Source organism: Bubalus bubalis, chromosome 9 (genome assembly GCF_019923935.1).
Source record: "Bubalus bubalis isolate 160015118507 breed Murrah chromosome 9, NDDB_SH_1, whole genome shotgun sequence".
NCBI classification, from domain to species: Eukaryota; Metazoa; Chordata; class Mammalia; order Artiodactyla; family Bovidae; genus Bubalus; species Bubalus bubalis.
This window is the reverse complement of record NC_059165.1, coordinates 15,193,349-15,210,298: the sequence shown is the minus strand read 5'-3', so window position 1 is coordinate 15,210,298 and position 16,950 is coordinate 15,193,349. Positions and strand designations below refer to the sequence as shown.

The window sequence follows — 16,950 nt, the reverse complement described above, 5'->3', positions numbered from 1 at the left end:
GAGAAGACTCTTGAGAGTCCCTTGGACTACAAGATCAAACCAATCAATCCTAAAGGAAATCAATCCTAAATATTTACTGGAAGGACTGATGCTGAAGCTGCAGCTCTAATACTTTGGCCACCTGATGTGAAGATTGAAAAAGACCCTGATGCTGGGAAAGACTGAAGGCAGGAGGAGAAGGGGATGACAGAGGATGAGATGGTTGGATGGTATTGCTGACTCAATGGACACAAGTTTGAGCAAACTCCAGGAGATAGTGAAGGACAAGGAAGCCTGGTGTGCTGCAGTCCATGGGGTCACAAAGAGTCAGACACCACTTAGCCACTGAACAACGACAACAATGGATGCTTCATGTTTTCCGCAAAACAAGAAAAGTCTTTTCTGTGAAGACGTAAACTGCCTGTAGAACTTATTTGTTTAGAAAATCTGTTTTACATACTGAGTTTCAGGGAAGACATTTATTGCAACAAGTTCCATGGCTAAAATGAAGTTAATAAGCGTTGTCTCTGGCATAACTGTACTTTCTGGTGTATTAGGCACTTGTTGCTTCTTTTCTTGTAGATGTTAGTGGGATACACTGTAGGATCATGAATATTTGAGTCCACCTGAAAGGGAAGAAACATTATTTTTTACAATTTTTAATTAATTAATTTATTTGGGGGGTTTAAAATTTAAATTTCCAATTTTAAATGAAATTGTGTCCGACTCTGTGCGACCCCATAGACGTCATCCCACCAGGCTCCCCATCCCTGGGATTCTCCAGGCAAGAGCATTGGAGTGGGTTGCCATTTCCTTCTCCAATGCATGAAAGTGAAACGTGAAAGGGAGGTCGCTTCAGTCGTGTCCGACTCTTAGCGACCGCATGGACTGCAGCCTATCAGGCTCCTCTGTCCATGGGATTTTCCAGGCAAGAGTACGGAGTGGGGTGCCATTGCCTTCTCCAAAAATTTAAATTTCCAATTTTAAATGAATTTTTATTAGAGTATAGTTGCTTTACAATGTTGTGTTCATTTCTTGCTATACCGCAAAATGAATCAGTCATACGTTTACATATATCCACTCTTTTAAGGGAAGAGAATTTGAAAGTGGCTGTTGCTCTTTGGAGTGGCTCATAGGGGTTTATTTGCTCTCTCTTTGGTTAAAGCAGTGGTTTTCGACCTACATGTATGCATGAACACACACAAACACACAACCAATTTCACATATAATTTCAAGAGTTCAAAGATCAGAAATCCCAGTTAAATTCCTGGATCTGAGCCGCTTGGCTGGAAGCTTTAATAGGGAACATGTCCACTGTGTTTAACAAACAGAAGGCTCATTTTTGACTCAGAAATGATGAGCAATATTGTCACTGAGACTGTTTATTCTCCATGCCTCAGAGGTCAAAGCTTGGCCTTCTTACCTTAACCCGAGATTTACCAAAAGTTATTCATTTAAGTCTGACTCAGCCTGTTATCCCTTTGATTTCTCATAATTGGCTAATATGCAAAACACTTGTAACAGTATAACATGTCCACATAGTACAAGTTGTATTTTATTTTGTAATTTAAAAAATAACCTGGCTTCTGAGGTGGCTCAGTGGTGAAGAATCCACCCGCCAAGCAGGAGACACAAGTTTGATCCCTGGGTTGGGGAGATCCCCTGGAGAAGAAAATGGCAACCCACTCCAGTGTCCTTGCCTGAAAAATCCCATGGACAGAGGAGCCTGGAGGGCTATAGTCCATGGGGTCACAAAGAGTCAGACATGACTGAGTGACTAAGCAGCAGCAGCATGTGTGTACAGACTAAAACAGTGAATCAGCAGCTCTCCTGCCATATTTAAGAATGAGAAGGAAGGGATCTAACATTTATTGAGGATTTAGGACACATTAGTTGCTCTGTGAATAACTTACTTAGTCGACACAGTGTTGCCATTAGACAGATATTACTTTTTCCCTTTGCGTGATGCAAAACCTGAGGTTTGGTAAGTCTAATAAATTTGCCTAAAATGACCAGTTAATGAGCCAGCATTGAAACCCAGGTTTCTTGTAAGTCTCTACTGAACAGAGAACACTGGATATTTGTTGCTCTTCGGCTACTTGTATTCATCTCTCTCTTTTCTGGAGAATTAGTTCTCCTGTTCCTATCTGCTGCCCCAGTCTATTCTATGATGTGTCCTTATAAGTATTAACCAAGTTACCCTGCCTCAGGACTAAAGCTAGGATAATCACATTCTCTCTGATTTTTTTGTATCTTGCATGGAGAGACTCGAAGACTGAAAACTTTGTTAGAACTAATTCTTTCTAGTATTAACGTCATGAATGAACTAACTCTTGACTCATGTTGCCTACCCACCCTCAGCTACCCTGTTGGTTCTTTAGAATTCTTTTTGTTTCTGTGAGCTATTCAGTATTTTTTAATAAACTTATTTCTTCTGTAGGTTGTGTAGTTCTCTGGGCTGGATTGTGCTCCCCAAATTCGTATATTGATGCCCTGACCTCTGGTGTGATTTTGTTGGGAGATGGGGCCTTTGGGAGATAATTAAGTTTCAATCAAGTCATAAAAGGCTTCCTTGACAGCTCAGTGGTAAAGAACCCGCCTGCAATGCAGGAAACATGGGTTCAATCCCTGGGTCGGGAAGATCCCCTGGAGGAGGAAATGGCAACTCACTCCAGTATTCTTTTTTTTTTTTTAATTTATTTATTTTAATTGGAGGCTAATTACTTTACAATATTGTGGTGGTTTTTCCGATACATCAACGTGAATCAGCCATGAGTGTACATGTGTCCCCCCATCCTGAAGCCCCCTCCCATCTCCTTCCCCACCCCATCCCTCTGGGTTGTCCCAGTGTACCAGCTTTGAGTGCCTGTTTCATGCATCAAAGTTGTACTGGTCATCTATTTCACATATGGCAATATACATATTTCAATGCTATTCTCCCAAATCATCCCACCCTCACCTTCTCCCACAGAGTCCAAAATTCTGTTCTTTACATCTGTGTCTCTTTTGCTGCCTTGCATATAGGATCATCGTTACCGTCTTTCTAAATTCCGTATATGTGCGTTAATGTACTGTATTGTTGTTTTTCTTTCTGACTTACTTCACTCTGTATAATAGGCTTCAGTTTCATCCACCTCATTAAGTCTGACTCAAATGCATTCTTTTTTATAGCTGAGTAATATTCCACTGTATATGTATATGTACCACAACTTCCTTATCCATTCGTCTGCCGATGGAAATCTAGGTTGCTTCCATGTCCTGGCTATTATAAACAGTGCTTCGATGAACATTGGGATACACGTGTCTCTTTCAATTCTGGTTTCCTCGGTGTGTATGCCCAGAAGTGGGACTGCTGGGTCATATGGCAGTTCTGTTTCCAGTTTTTTAAGGAAACTCCACACTGTTCTCATAGTGGCTGTACTAGTTTGCATTCCCACCAACAGTGTAAGAGGGTTCCCTTTTCTCCACACCCTTTCCAGCATTTATTGTTTGTAGACTTCGATGGCAGCCATTCTGACTGGCATGAGATGGTACTTCATTGTAGTTTTGATTTGCATTTCTCTGATAAAGCCACTCTGGTATTCTTGCTGGGACAATCCCATGGACAGAGGGGCTGGGTGGGCTACAGCTGTGGGGTTGCAGAGAGTCAGACAGGACTGAGCACGCACACACATATGCAAGATCATGCATGAAAACATCTCAAACCACTCCTGGCACACTCTAGGAAAACACACGTCGTACAGGTGAGACTTTCATGATGAGATTAGTGTCTTCATAAGAAGAAACACCAGAGAGCTTGCTTTCTTCTCTCCCTGCCATGTGAGGACATAGTGAGATGGTGACTGTCTGCAGGCCAGGAAGAGAGACCTCACCTAGGAAATGAATTGGCCAGTGCTTTGATCTTGGACTTCTCAGACTCCTGACTCTGAAAAGTAAATTCCTATTGTTTAAGCCACCTGGTCTTGGTGCAGGAGACTTGGGTTCGATCCCTGAGTTGGGAAGATCCCCAGGAGAAGGAAGAAGCAATCTACTCTAGTATTCTTGCCTGGGCAATCCCATGGACAGAGGAGACTGGCAGGCTATAATCCCTGGGATTATATATGGATATTTTCTGTTACTTGCTACCAACGAATTGACTATAAAATGGCCAGTGAGAAGACATAGGTTTAACTCTCAGTACCGTGGTTTTGAGATGAAAGAGAAAAAAGGACAGAGGTCACAGCAGCAAATTTAATGACTTACTATCATTTCTATGAGGAAGAGTTTTGTGAATAAGATGGGAGTTGAAACTGTTTAATAGTTTAGGATTTGGAAGTTATTTCTGGATTATGCTATGCTTGCTCTCGCTTTATCTCGGTTGCATGTTCCTCAATTCCAACTTGACTGTGACTTACCCCTCCATGGAGTGCAGCGTTAGAAAATAAATTGGCTCAGGTTAGCTTTTCCTTTAGGCTGCAGAGTCGGGGAAATGAGAACTAATCCCTAAAAAGTGATCTGCCAGGAGGAAAAGCTGCAATGAAACGGGCACCTGAACTTTTCCTTTCTACTTGTTTGCTTTGGTCTTAAAGAATGAAAGAAATTCTTACTGCAGGAATTTCTTCACTGGCTCCTAGTCACCTCTTCCTAACATAGGCTCATCTTTTATTTTTAGAGCTTTGTTTGGATCTATATGTCTTTTAGGTCTGAGTAGTACCTTCCATGAGATAATTCAATTCTGAGAAATCAAGTCAGGAGAAGATGAAATGTAAGGTTTGCCTCACCTCTGCTATACTTTCTGTCTGCTTTTAAGGTTGACAAAATTTGAAGTTTTAAATTTCCTCCAGGATTTCTTGGCATCATCTATATTTTTTTCCTCTTAGTTACAGAACATTTTAAGTTTGATGGTATCCTAGCAATCATGCAGTCCACCCTTCTTATCTTACAGAAGAGGAAATAAAGGCCTAAAAAAGTATTTGGCTTGTCAATAATTATATATTTAGTGACTGAATGGGGACTTGAACACAGTTTTTTCAGATTTCCAGTTCTGCGTGTATTCTACTTCCACGACCAGCCAACTAATTGACCAAGCCAAGAGAATAAAAGCAATTACCATTCAGCCTAAACTAAAGAAAAAAATATGGAAAAGAAGAAGAAATAAAATTTTCAAAGTATTGAGTTTTACTAGGCAAAGGGGAAGATTTTGAGCCATGTGTAAGAAAGAGGCAGAGAGCTATTGGTTTTTGGAAGGATTGCTTTTAAGCCCACTACCAGATTGCTTTATCCTCTGGGCAAGTGCCTGAATGTTTATTTCATGGGTTAAAGGATCCCTTCAAGGTGAGTGAATGAAACACTGTCTCATTTCTATGTGAACAAAACTCTTAAAAAGAATTTTTTTCCTCTTGGGAGTTTGTCACATTAAATCTGCTTGGTTTGAACATCTATGTTGAAAACAGGCTAAAAGAACTTCATCTTATTTCTCTCCTTGGCTTCTTGCCTTCCTGTCTTGCAAGAAGTGACGCTGTCTGGGTGCCCTGTTCCTTCCCCAGCTCGAGACTGAACGTCCACTGTCCGCTGGGTAGCTCGTCTCTTTCTGGGGAACCACGCCCTAGGTCAGGATGGTTTGTTTTCACTATAGGGCCAGCTGTTCCAGGATTACTTTTTCAGAGTTGGAAACCACAAATTTGAACCCTGAGGCAAAAGGCTGAGAATAAAAATGTAAAGAAAAATGTCAAAGAACTTTTTGTCAGACTGTCACCTTTCTGTTCAGAACTGAGTCTGTCTTTAGTGTTCAGTATCCCTGCTATAAACATATTGCTCTGAAGAACGTATGATGAAAAGTCCTGAGTATAAAGGGAAAACACACGTCCCTCTCCTTTCCTCTAGGCAACAAAAGCAAATATTAAGAAGGAGTAGAATAGTTGGAATGTATACTCTTCCTTTTGAATAAAGAGGCATTTCTTGATAACACGAAGGGTTTGGGCTCTGGGGTTGGGCTCTCAAGTCCTTCGCTGTGTAATTAAAAGACAGTGATCAAAGCCAACATTTTGGTGAGGAAAACAAGTTTGGAGCCATCCTTACCATAATGGGTTGCTGAAGTTGAGTAATTAGTAGCTACAGAATTTAGAGCAGGGTTTTAGGAAGTCAGTTTCTGTGGTTGAAAGCATATGCCATGTCATGAGAATTTACTGCACCATAAAAATATTCAATGAATTCTTTAAGACAAAGGAAAAAGAAAGAGATACATATCAAGTTCAGTAATTGAAGCTTGTTGTGTTTTGGAAAGTAGGTTATTTTTTCCTTTGTATTTCGATTACACTTTGAAACTTTTGAATCATAAATCCCTGTGATTTTTAATAAAGGTCACCAACAATATAAACACACATTTAAAGACAATTCATAATCACATTTTCCCATTTAACAATACATATTTTTGCATAATAGTTTCTATAGTTCTTTTCATAAGCCTATGTGTTTTATATTTTCAACCCCACTATTTTATATTATGCTTTTTAAATATAATATTCTGTCTCTCACTGTTAAAATTTCCAGTTTTTTAAAATTTATTTATTTTTTTAAAATTTTATTTTTTAACTTTACAATATTGTATTGGTTTTGCCATATATCAACATGAATCTGCCACAGGTATACCTGTGTTCCCTATCCTGAACCCTCCTCCCTCCTTCCTCCCCATACCATCCCTTTGGGTCGTCCCAGTGCACCAGCCCCAAGCATCCAGTATCGTGCATCGAACCTGGACTAACAGTTACTATTTTAAATGATTGCATAATATTTCATATTATCTATCTTAATTTGCTAACTTCTACTGTTCAACCTTTAGATAGCTTTATTTTGGCAATTAGATGTGTGTTATAGATAACATTGCATTGAGCATCTTCTTGTTTGTAGGTATTTATTTTATTAGTGTTCAATTTTTTCTCATAATTAAATTCCCACAAATGATTGTGATTATAAACATCTTTATGGTTCTTGCTGTATAACATGACATGTTGTTTTCTGAATTGTTTATGTAACATGACCATATGACATCCTTGACAGTGTTACATATGTTGGATGTTGTTATCATTTCTTTGTTTTAATTTGCATTTCTTTGATTATTACTGGAATGAACATTTTCCTTTGTGGATTTCCTTTTATTGTTTTTGCCAGTTGTATTTATTTGAATGTGCACTGTCTATGACAGTTCAGCAGCTTATTTTTTTCTGTTTAATAGCTTCTCTGAGGAACAGTACACTTTGATCTCTGGACACTTGACTGTCTATTCTGAAGTGATCTTCAGGCCAGGAACACTAGAACACTTTTTTCTTAGGTGAGATTTATCTGAAAGCATCACACTACATTTTAACTGTAGTAACTCTTTGTACCATGAGGAAACTATTCCACTTCCTCACTGTGTCCTCTGAGAGAGAGAGACACCTCTGGAGACTCTTATACAGGCATTAACCCCATCATAGAGCTCCACCCTTATGACCTCATCCCACCCTAATTACCTCCCACAGGCTCCATGTCCACATATTACCACATCCAACAAAGGTTACGGCTTCAACACACAAATTTTGAGGGGATGCAAACATTCAGTCCCTACACTCTCTTTCTCCCTCAGGTCACTCCAACTTCTACCCAAATACACATCTTCTTAACTAAGGGGAACTTGATATGTGTTAAAGACAGAAGTATTAATAAAATTTCAGGAACACTTGATTGAGCTTATAAAATTTTAATCAGTAGATATAGAACAAAATGAAATAAACAAGCAAAAGAACAGTGTGGGAGGAGATGGGGCATTTTATATCAGGGCCAGTCTCGAAGCATGATTTGCCTTGTGGGTATTGATGGCAGCATGTGGTTTTAAGAGTCCATTTAGAAGAATATTTTCATGTCTTGTAACTCATGCATTCTGAAGTTTGAGTCTCAGTCATGAATGATAGGAATGGAGCTTCACAATACAGGGATCTCAACAGCACTAGGAATTACCTCTTGGGTGCCTCCACTCTTCCCCTCCCCTTCTCTCCCTTCCCTTCCCTGCATTCCCTACCCACGTCCCTTGCCCTAAGCTCCCACATTCCAACTGGCATCAGGCTAGTTACACATCTGGCTATTTCTTTATTTTCTTTTGTGAGTCAGAAATGAATCAATACCCTGGCAAGGAGTTAAAAAGGCTAGTCTTTACGAAGTGCTGTTTTGTGGGTAAATACAAACATGATAATTTGAGTGTTTAAAAACTTAAGCTTGAATAGTTATTTTATGATTTAAGGAATCGTATTACTGATCATTAAAAAAAAGTCAATTAGCTTGTAGGATCTGAATAAATCTTATTTGTACATGGTAAAAATGCAAGCATTAGAAAAAGGTGTACAGTCAAAAACAAATTTCCTTCCCATTCTACAACCCCAGTGCCTTTGTCTCTATTTTTCTCAGAAGCAACCATTACTAATTTCTTGCTTGTGCCCTATGGAAACACTCTCTATATAATCAAATTTAAATATTATTTATATAGTCCCTCTTAAAAACCCAAATAGGAAATATTGTATATACCTTGTGTTTATTCTCGTTTTTTCACTTTTAACTTAACTATGTTTTGCTTCTTGGAAACTGGTCTATATCTGCACACATAGTTTTATCCCATTCTTTTACTGGCTGTATGATGAGGATGTGTTGTAATTTATTAAATTAGCCCCCTACTAATAGGTACTTAGGTTATTTCTAGTCTTTTAAAAAACAAGCCCTAATGCATTGTAAAGACGTGTGTTTGTGCAAGTATGTTTGTAAATATATTTGCATGCTGAATAATCTCATGAAGATAAATGTGGTATTGTAGTGATTAAAGCATGAATACTGGAGTTTTACTATCCACGACTACCTGCCTACCACTTACTAACCTAGGGGCAAGTTACTTAACTATCTGTACCTTAGTTTCCTCATCTGTAAAATTGGTATAAATACAGATATAAATAAAGAGATATTGAAGATATACATATTACGGGTGCTAATACAAGTACAGCATTCTGACATCAGCATAAAAAATGGTCTCTATAATTTTCTTGTTGGGATTATTTCTTGGAAGCCAGAACCTTATCTTTTAGAAGTATCAATGCTATTACCGGAGAATACCTTTATTCCCCTCAACTTTGATAAAGAAGAACTCACTTCTAAACTTGTCATAAGTATTGACATAATTGATGCTTAATTTTGGCTCAGAGAAGATGGTTGGGAAGGTAAATTGAGAATAAGAGTTCCTGCTTACTCTCAGGTAGAAGCAGGAGGTTGAATTTAGTCTCATTTGTTTTTGAACGTTGGGTTGAAAGTCATCATTTTGGGCCTCAGTGTCCTTACCAGTTATATGCAGGGATTAGATAGATGATTCCTAAAGTAACTTCCAGCCCAAACAATTTTGTCTGTGCTTATTCCAGTCTCAAAATGAGGTATGATTTATATGACTTAGGCAATTCTGAGAGAGAAGTTTAAAACCTGACTCATAAACAATGTCACTTTGCACATGTTGTTCCCTCTGTGTGGAATGACCTTCCCCCATCTGACTGTGTAGCTGAGCCCTGACTCATCCTCGTAGACTTAGCTCCAGCTGGGTTTTCACTGTGAAGCCCTCCCTGGGTGCCCCAGCTCAGTTAGGCTCTCTATCCCTTTGAACTATCTTGGCCTCTGCATTACATTGTGGGATAAGGAGATCCAACCAGTCCATCCTAAAGGAGATCAGTCCTGAATATTCATTGGAAGGACTGATGCTGAAGCTGAAAATCCAATACTTTGGCCACCTGATGTGAAGAGCTGACTCATTGGAAAAGACCCTGATGCTGGGAAAGATTGAGGGCAGAAGGAGAAGGGGATGACAGAGGATGAATGGTTGGAAGGCATCACTGACTCAATGGACATGAGTTTGACTAAACTCCGGGAGTTGGTGATGGACAGGGAGGCCTGGCGTGCTGCGGTTCATGGGGTTGCAAAGAGTTGGACATGACTGAACTGAACTGAAGGGTTTTTAATTATTACCTGATAGCTTTTATTTGTCACCCCAGACTCAGCCTTGGTTTTGCATCTTTGATGCATCAAGGATGAGATGACACAGTCATTTCTTGGATTTTAAGTGTCAGTCAAAAGTCTGGGCCCTTCAGAGAGGAGAAGGTATGTGTACGCAGATAAACGCACCACCAGGAGAACACATGCTGAGCAACTAAAGCTCCGATGCGCCAGAAGGGAGAAAGCACTCTGGACAGGAGGGTGCCAGGGGTGAGGAGACATTGTGGCCTCCAACAGAGGAGTGAAGCCCTCTGCCTGGTCCTCTCGCCTGGTCCTTTCCTTGAGCTCAGCACAGGACTAAGGAGAGTGACAGAAATACCCCAGGGGCATGAAGAATCTGAGCCCAGAGGGAAACCACGTTTCTTTTCCTCGAGAGTGCCCAGCGAGATGGGAAGAACCCAGAGTGGACATGGCCGTGCACAGTACCCAGGTGCCCAGGCCTGAGGGGGCTCACAGAGGCTCAACAGTGTGGCAAGGTGTGGGAGCAGAGGGTGACTCCTGTGCTCCATCAGAGAGGGGCATGGGTGGAGAAGGGCTGAGCCTGGCTTTGCTGTATCTCCTGGGGCCCTGTGTGGTGTGGGAGCCACCAAATGGTCCTGTGCATTGTAAAGGGGCAAGGAGATTAAACAGGGTTGGGCCCCAAGGTACTTTAGACCGGGAACATGGACAGAATCAACAGTTTGACCTACATGGCCCAACTCCTGAAGACCAGATGGAGAACAGTTCAGTAAATACCTGGACTTGTTATTCACCCACTTCCAACCTGCCCTTGACAAATGGCAGAATCCCAATTCAATTGAGATTCAGTTTCCATAACTTGGAGAAATAGGAACTCCGTGAAGTTTGGTAGAAATGGATGTTTTTGAACTGTAGTACTGAGAGTCCCTTGGACAGCAAGGAGATTAAACCAGTCAACCCTAAAAGAAATCAACCCTGCATATTCAATGGGAGGACTGATGATGAAGCTGAAGCTCCAATACTTTGGCCACTTGATGCAAACAACTGACTCATTAGAAAAAAAACCTGATGCTGGAAAATATTGATGGCAGGAGGAGAAGGGGATGACAGAGGATGACATGGTTGGATGGCATCACCAACTCGATGGACATGAGTTTGAGCAAGCTCTGGGAGTTGGTGATGGACAGGGAAGCCTGGCGTGCTGCAGCCATGGGGTCCCAAAGAGTCAGACACGACTGAGTGACTGCAATAAACTGAGAAATTAAAAATGTTTGATAAAGATTCCAAGGACTTCTAATTCTTCCATACTGTCTCATAAATGTTTGACTCCTTATCTGCATTTCTGGATCATGAACTCTTTGAGGGCACTAAGTCTTCAGGCTTCCCAGGTGGTAAAGAATCGGCCTGCCAGTGCCGGAGATGCAAGAGATGTGGGTTCAGTCCCTGGGTCAGGAAGATACCCTGGAGTAGGAAATGGCAACCCACTCCAGTATTCCTGCCTGGAAAATTACATGGACAGGAGAGCCTGGGGGGCTAGAGTCCATGGGGTATCAAAGAGTCCAACAGGACTAAGCTCAAACACACTGTATCCTTTATTTTATTTTTCCCTATGCTTTGCAAGTGCTGACACAGAGAAGGCCTGTAGTAAGCTTTTGTTGAATAAGTAAATGGACCTGTATTGGATGGCTCTTCTGTGCCACAACCTGTCCTAGGTGCCTTCAGAGCCCTGTGAACAAGACATTATTATCTCCATGTCGCAATTGAGAGCACTAAGTGAGGCACAGGAAGTGATGTAACCATCCCTGGGCAGATGGCAGGCAGATCTCATTCACACTTTAGGCCCTCTGACACTCAACTGCTTTCCTAGGCAAAAAGGATTCTCTTCGAGTCTGAATCGGAGAAGGCAATGGCACCCCACTCCAGTACTCTTGCCTGGAAAATTCCATGGACGGAGGAGCCTGGTAGGCTGCAGTCCATGGGGTCGCTAAGAGTCGGACATGACTGAGCGACTTCACTTTCACTTTTCACTTTCATGCACTGGAGAAGGAAATGGCAACCCACTCCAGTGTTCTTGCCTGGAGAATCCCAGGGACGGGGGAGCCTGGTGGGCTGCCATCTCTGGGGTCACACAGAGTCAGACATGACTGAAGCGACTTAGCAGCAGAGTCTGAATATACCTATGGAATTAGGATGAAAATTACTTTTTCACTTACTGTAGTAGATTTTTTTTTACCTTTTTCTCAATTACTTTGAAAATAAACAGCAGGGTGTTCTCATTTTACTTTTCTTATTGATTACAAATTAGAAAAAAGTACCTATCACAATATAACTGTGATACTATATGATACTATAAGCATAATAAAGATATATGTGTGCTTAGTCGCTCAGTTGTGTCTGACTCTTTGTGACCATATGGACTGTAGCCTGTAGATTGAATCCATGGGATTCCTTAGGCAAGAATACTGGAGTGGGTGGCCATTCCCTTTTCCAAGGGATCTTCCTGACCCAGGGATCGAACCTGGGTCTTCTGCATTGCGGGCTGATTCTTTACCGGCTAAGCCACTAAAGCTTAATATTCTTGCTAACACTCTTTGTTTGTTTATAAAAGAAATATAGGTTTTTATAGATGATATATAAAATTAGAAAAGTACAAGAAGTTAGAATTCACTTATGATTTTACTTCCTATAGATACCCACTACTAACCTTTAGTTATATTTCACCCTGATTGAAGAAAAATTAAAAAAATTGATGCTGACACTTTATATGTCATTATATCAAGAATGTTCTGCATAGCGTGGAGTGTTTAATGTTCATTGAACCAAATCTATTTGGACTCTAGTGATCAGTGGGAGAAGTTATTAGAGCTACGGCTTCACAGGTAAATTGAAATATTCAATATGCAAATTCTTGCTTTAGATACTCTTCTGGAAAACTTTTAAAATTTCCAGGAAAGTAAAAAAAAAAGTAAAAAAAAAAAAAAAAATATATATATATATATATAATTCAATAAGACTATCATGACTATACTAAGCTTTAATTGCAATTTGAAAACCAAGAAGATGATAAAAATCACCTACCTACCTGGTTTAGAAGTGGTTTAACAGTTCTGTGGGAGAGAGGAGGGGCCGCATGTCCCGAGGACACAAGAGTGATTGAACAAGTGCAGTAACATCTCCCTCCACTCCAGAGGTGGTGAAACACTGGATTACAATAGGGAGTAAAAGTTTAGGACTAGATTTACATTTCAAGCTTTCTAAAAAATTAACATGTCTGTTTCAGGCCAGTTAAAGAAGCAAGGTACCTTCTACTTAAGGCATCAGAATTTTCTCAGTATGAATGGAAACTGCTATAGGATTGTTTTGGCTTGTGTCCATGGAGTTTAAGAAAGAAGGAGGCCTGGAGGGCAAGCTAAATTGACTTGATGTTTTTAGGTTTTTGACATGTGGGCACTAATCTTATTTCTATGTCAATGGACCCTGTCAGCTGCTGCAGGTTAAAATATGATTAGCCCTTCCCTTTAATTGGCCATGTAATAAACTCATCATCCCCAAAGCCTGGCTTGGTGGTTCAGAGCACAGACTTAGAACTGGATTCTAATCCTAATTTTGCTCTTTATGGGCGTTGACACTTGGGGCAATCTGATAAAGACCTTTATGCCTCATCCCGTTTGTCCTTATCTCACAGGGGTGGTTTATAAGGATTAAATGAGTTAAAGCACTTTGAATAATGCCTGGAACAGAGTAAGAACTCTAAACTTGTTAAATAAGAAGTAATATAATTAGGCTCCCCATTTGTGACTGCTGGTGAACCAACAAACTGGGAGTGTGCTAATGACATATGGCTGATTTGGGAATCTCATAATAATGAAAAAGTGCCCATGTTTTTGTGGCAAAGTAGGTGGATATTTAAGCAACAAACTGGCAGGTTCGGGTTGAGTACTGCAGGGATCTTCAAGTCAACTGGGTTGCTTCACTAAACATGGTGTTGGGGCTGCCCTGGGGAGTAGGTGGGACAGCTGGTTTACTTTAGAAACAGGATGCATATTTGAAAGGAGGATTTGTATTTCTCAGATTATTTACCTGGACTGGGTGAGGTAAATTGAATCTGGGGATAGATTGGAGATATCCAGGGTTATTCTTTCTTGCTAGATTTTCAGATAAATCAGATAGAATTTTAATCTTCAATTCACTGTTTCTGTCAGTTACCATTTGTTGGCTGCTATCACATAAGCAGAACTGAAGTAGAGGAGTAGCTTTATTGCAAGCAGGGAAGCTCAAACAAGCAAGAGGAAAGTCAAGGCAAGAGGCTTCGAAGGGCCAGAAATTGTGGCTACTGGGGGTCTGGAAAGCAGGGGCTGCTGTTCTTGTCCCTTGTTCATATTCCAGAGATGAGAATCTGATCAGCTTTGCTCCAGCCAGGTACCCACCCTTGGCTAGAGGGCAGGGCGTCTAAACTGGCAGTCACACTTGCCTGTATCTGATGGAACAGTTCCTCCAAAGAAAAATCAGGATGCTATTTCCAGAAGAAGGAAAAAGGCAGCAGAGTGGAGAAAAACAGCAGATGTCTACCACGTTACTCTGTATTGCTTCAAGCAACTGATAAGGAAGACAAAAGTCATAAGGAAATAAAGAGGCACTGATTTTTAGTCTTTCTCACCTATTCCAGCTGCCTTCTTCTCTGACCTTGAAGCTTGTCTCCAAAGCCTGGACTTACACCAGAAGATATCCTCTGATTCTGATGGAATTATCTCGTGATCCTACTGCAATCTGATTGAAAGAAAACAGCTTAAAACATCATATGGATTTTTATCAAAATGGTGATAGTTGTTTTTCCATTAAGCACTTATTGGGTGTCTACTATCCATCAAAAAAGGCAAAGAGCCCTGTCTCCTGCATTTTAGAAATTTATAGTCAGGGAAACAAGACAGGCAAATTACATGATTACAATGTGGTGTGGAGAATAGCATAACAGAAACAAAAACCACACAGCCTAATCTGCTTAGGGGCTTCAGTGGAGGAGGTATTAGAACTAGGTCTTGAAAACTGAAGGAGCATTTACAATTTTAAATGGAAGCATTTAGTATAAAGACAAAATTGTGACCCCAAATTATAAACATTATTTACATTGCTGTCAGTGGCACCAATTTCATCTACTGGCAGCAAAAATATTGTTCTCTGGTCTTCTAAGGTTAAGAAGTGAGCTCATCAAAAGAAAGTCAAAAACAGGAAAAAATACGCTGTTGCATTCTAGTAACAATTTTTAAACAAAGCCCTACTCCTAATCACCGTAGTTTCATGAACTTAACTAGATGTAAAACGTGCCAGGTCCCTCCAGGGCTTCTGGAAGCCCTCAGCAGCTGTCACTCATTGACTGCGCAGCTTGAAGGTCAGAGCCCATCCTGGATGAAGCAGGAGCCTTGGGTCAGCTACTGACTTTTTAGTAGAGGCGCTACTTATGCATTTAACATTCATATCTTGGCTGGAACTCATCTCCAGTATGCTTTTGGGTTAGCGATGTGTCTGTATTTCAAGCTTCTGTGGAGACTGAAATGAGATTCAGGATATAATGGTTAAAAAAAACTGAAAATGCACATGGATAAGAAGAATCTCATCACAAAATGGAGTTCTAAAGCCTCACAAACTAACAGTTTATTATTTTTTTTGCTTTTATATTCCCTTCTATTATGGTTTATCACAGGACACTGAATATAATTCTCTGTGCTATACAGTAGGACCTTGTTGTTTATCCATTCTGTTTATAAAAGTTGACATCTGCTACCCCGAACCTCCCACTCCATCCCTCTCCTAACCCCAGAACAGTTACAAGACTGTTCTCTATGTCTGTGTGGCTGTTTCTGTTTCATAGGTAGATTCATTTGTGTCATATTTTAGGTTCCACGTATAAGTGATATCATATGGTATTTGTCTTTCTCTTTCTGACTTACTTCACTTAATATACTCTTCAGATCCATTCATGTTGCTGCAAATGGCATTATTTAGTTCTTTTCCATGATTAAGTAGCACTCCATTGTATATATGTAACACATCTTTATCCATTTGTCTGTAGATGGACATTTAGGTTGTCTCTATGTCTTGGCTCAGAGAAGGCAATGGCACCCCACTCCAGTACTTTTGCCTGGAAAATCCTATGGACGGAGAAGCCTGGTAGGCTGCAGTCCATGGGGCCGCTAAGTGTCCGATACGACTGAGCGACTTGACTTTCACTTTTCACTTCCATGCATTGGAGAAGGAAATGGCAATGCACTCCAGTGTTCTTGCCTGGAGAATCCCAGGGATAGGGGAGCCTGGTGGGCTGCCGTTTATGGGGTTGCACAGAGTCGGACACGACTGAAGTGACTTAGCAGTAGCAGCAGTATGTCTTGGCTATTGTGAACAGCACTAGCAGATTATTCTTAATTAGTGAAACTATTGTCAGAATTTCTTATAATGGAAGTGTGTTTTCCTGTGCGAAATGAATATTCCTAAAGTGTTGGAAAAAATTTTTTCTCTTATATTGATGTGCATGCTTTACCTTGTTGCCTCACATGTGTCTCTGCCTCAGATCACTTTTCAGACCAAGGTGGGAGAATAAAGAGGAAATAAATGAATGTAGGAATAAATAAGCTCCAAAAACAATTATCTAATGTGAGTTAATGAAACTGTTCTGAGTCCTATAAAATGAAAACTGTTCAGAGTCCTGTAAAATGGTTCCTTTAGTCTCATTCATTTGCAACAGGTTTACAAGAAGTTAGAATACCTGAATTTTGTCTTGGCTGTGCACCTACCTACCTGTGTGAGTTTAGGTGAAATACTAGGAGGACCCTGATGGATCAACTGACCTGTGAGGAAGTTTCTACATGAGATGGTTAGCCCTACCCTTTTGTAATCTCTTTGAAGTCACTTATCAATTTACCTCAAGTCTCACCACTGCTTAAATCAACTGAATTCACATAATTTGTGTGGTTTAGTCTGAACATATTTGAT

At 40.4% G+C, this 16,950-nt stretch overlaps 1 long non-coding RNA gene across 1 annotated transcript; it reads right to left on the bottom strand.

Annotated features, from left to right (window-relative positions):
* Positions 1-474: 474 nt before the first annotated feature.
* On the bottom strand, positions 475-14,723 carry LOC123335202. Its single transcript, XR_006553590.1, has 3 exons — positions 14,624-14,723; positions 13,049-13,167; positions 475-605 (listed from the first exon to the last, which is right to left on the bottom strand). It is a non-coding gene; the product is annotated as an uncharacterized LOC123335202 (long non-coding RNA).
* Between the last annotated feature and the right edge of the window lie 2,227 nt (positions 14,724-16,950).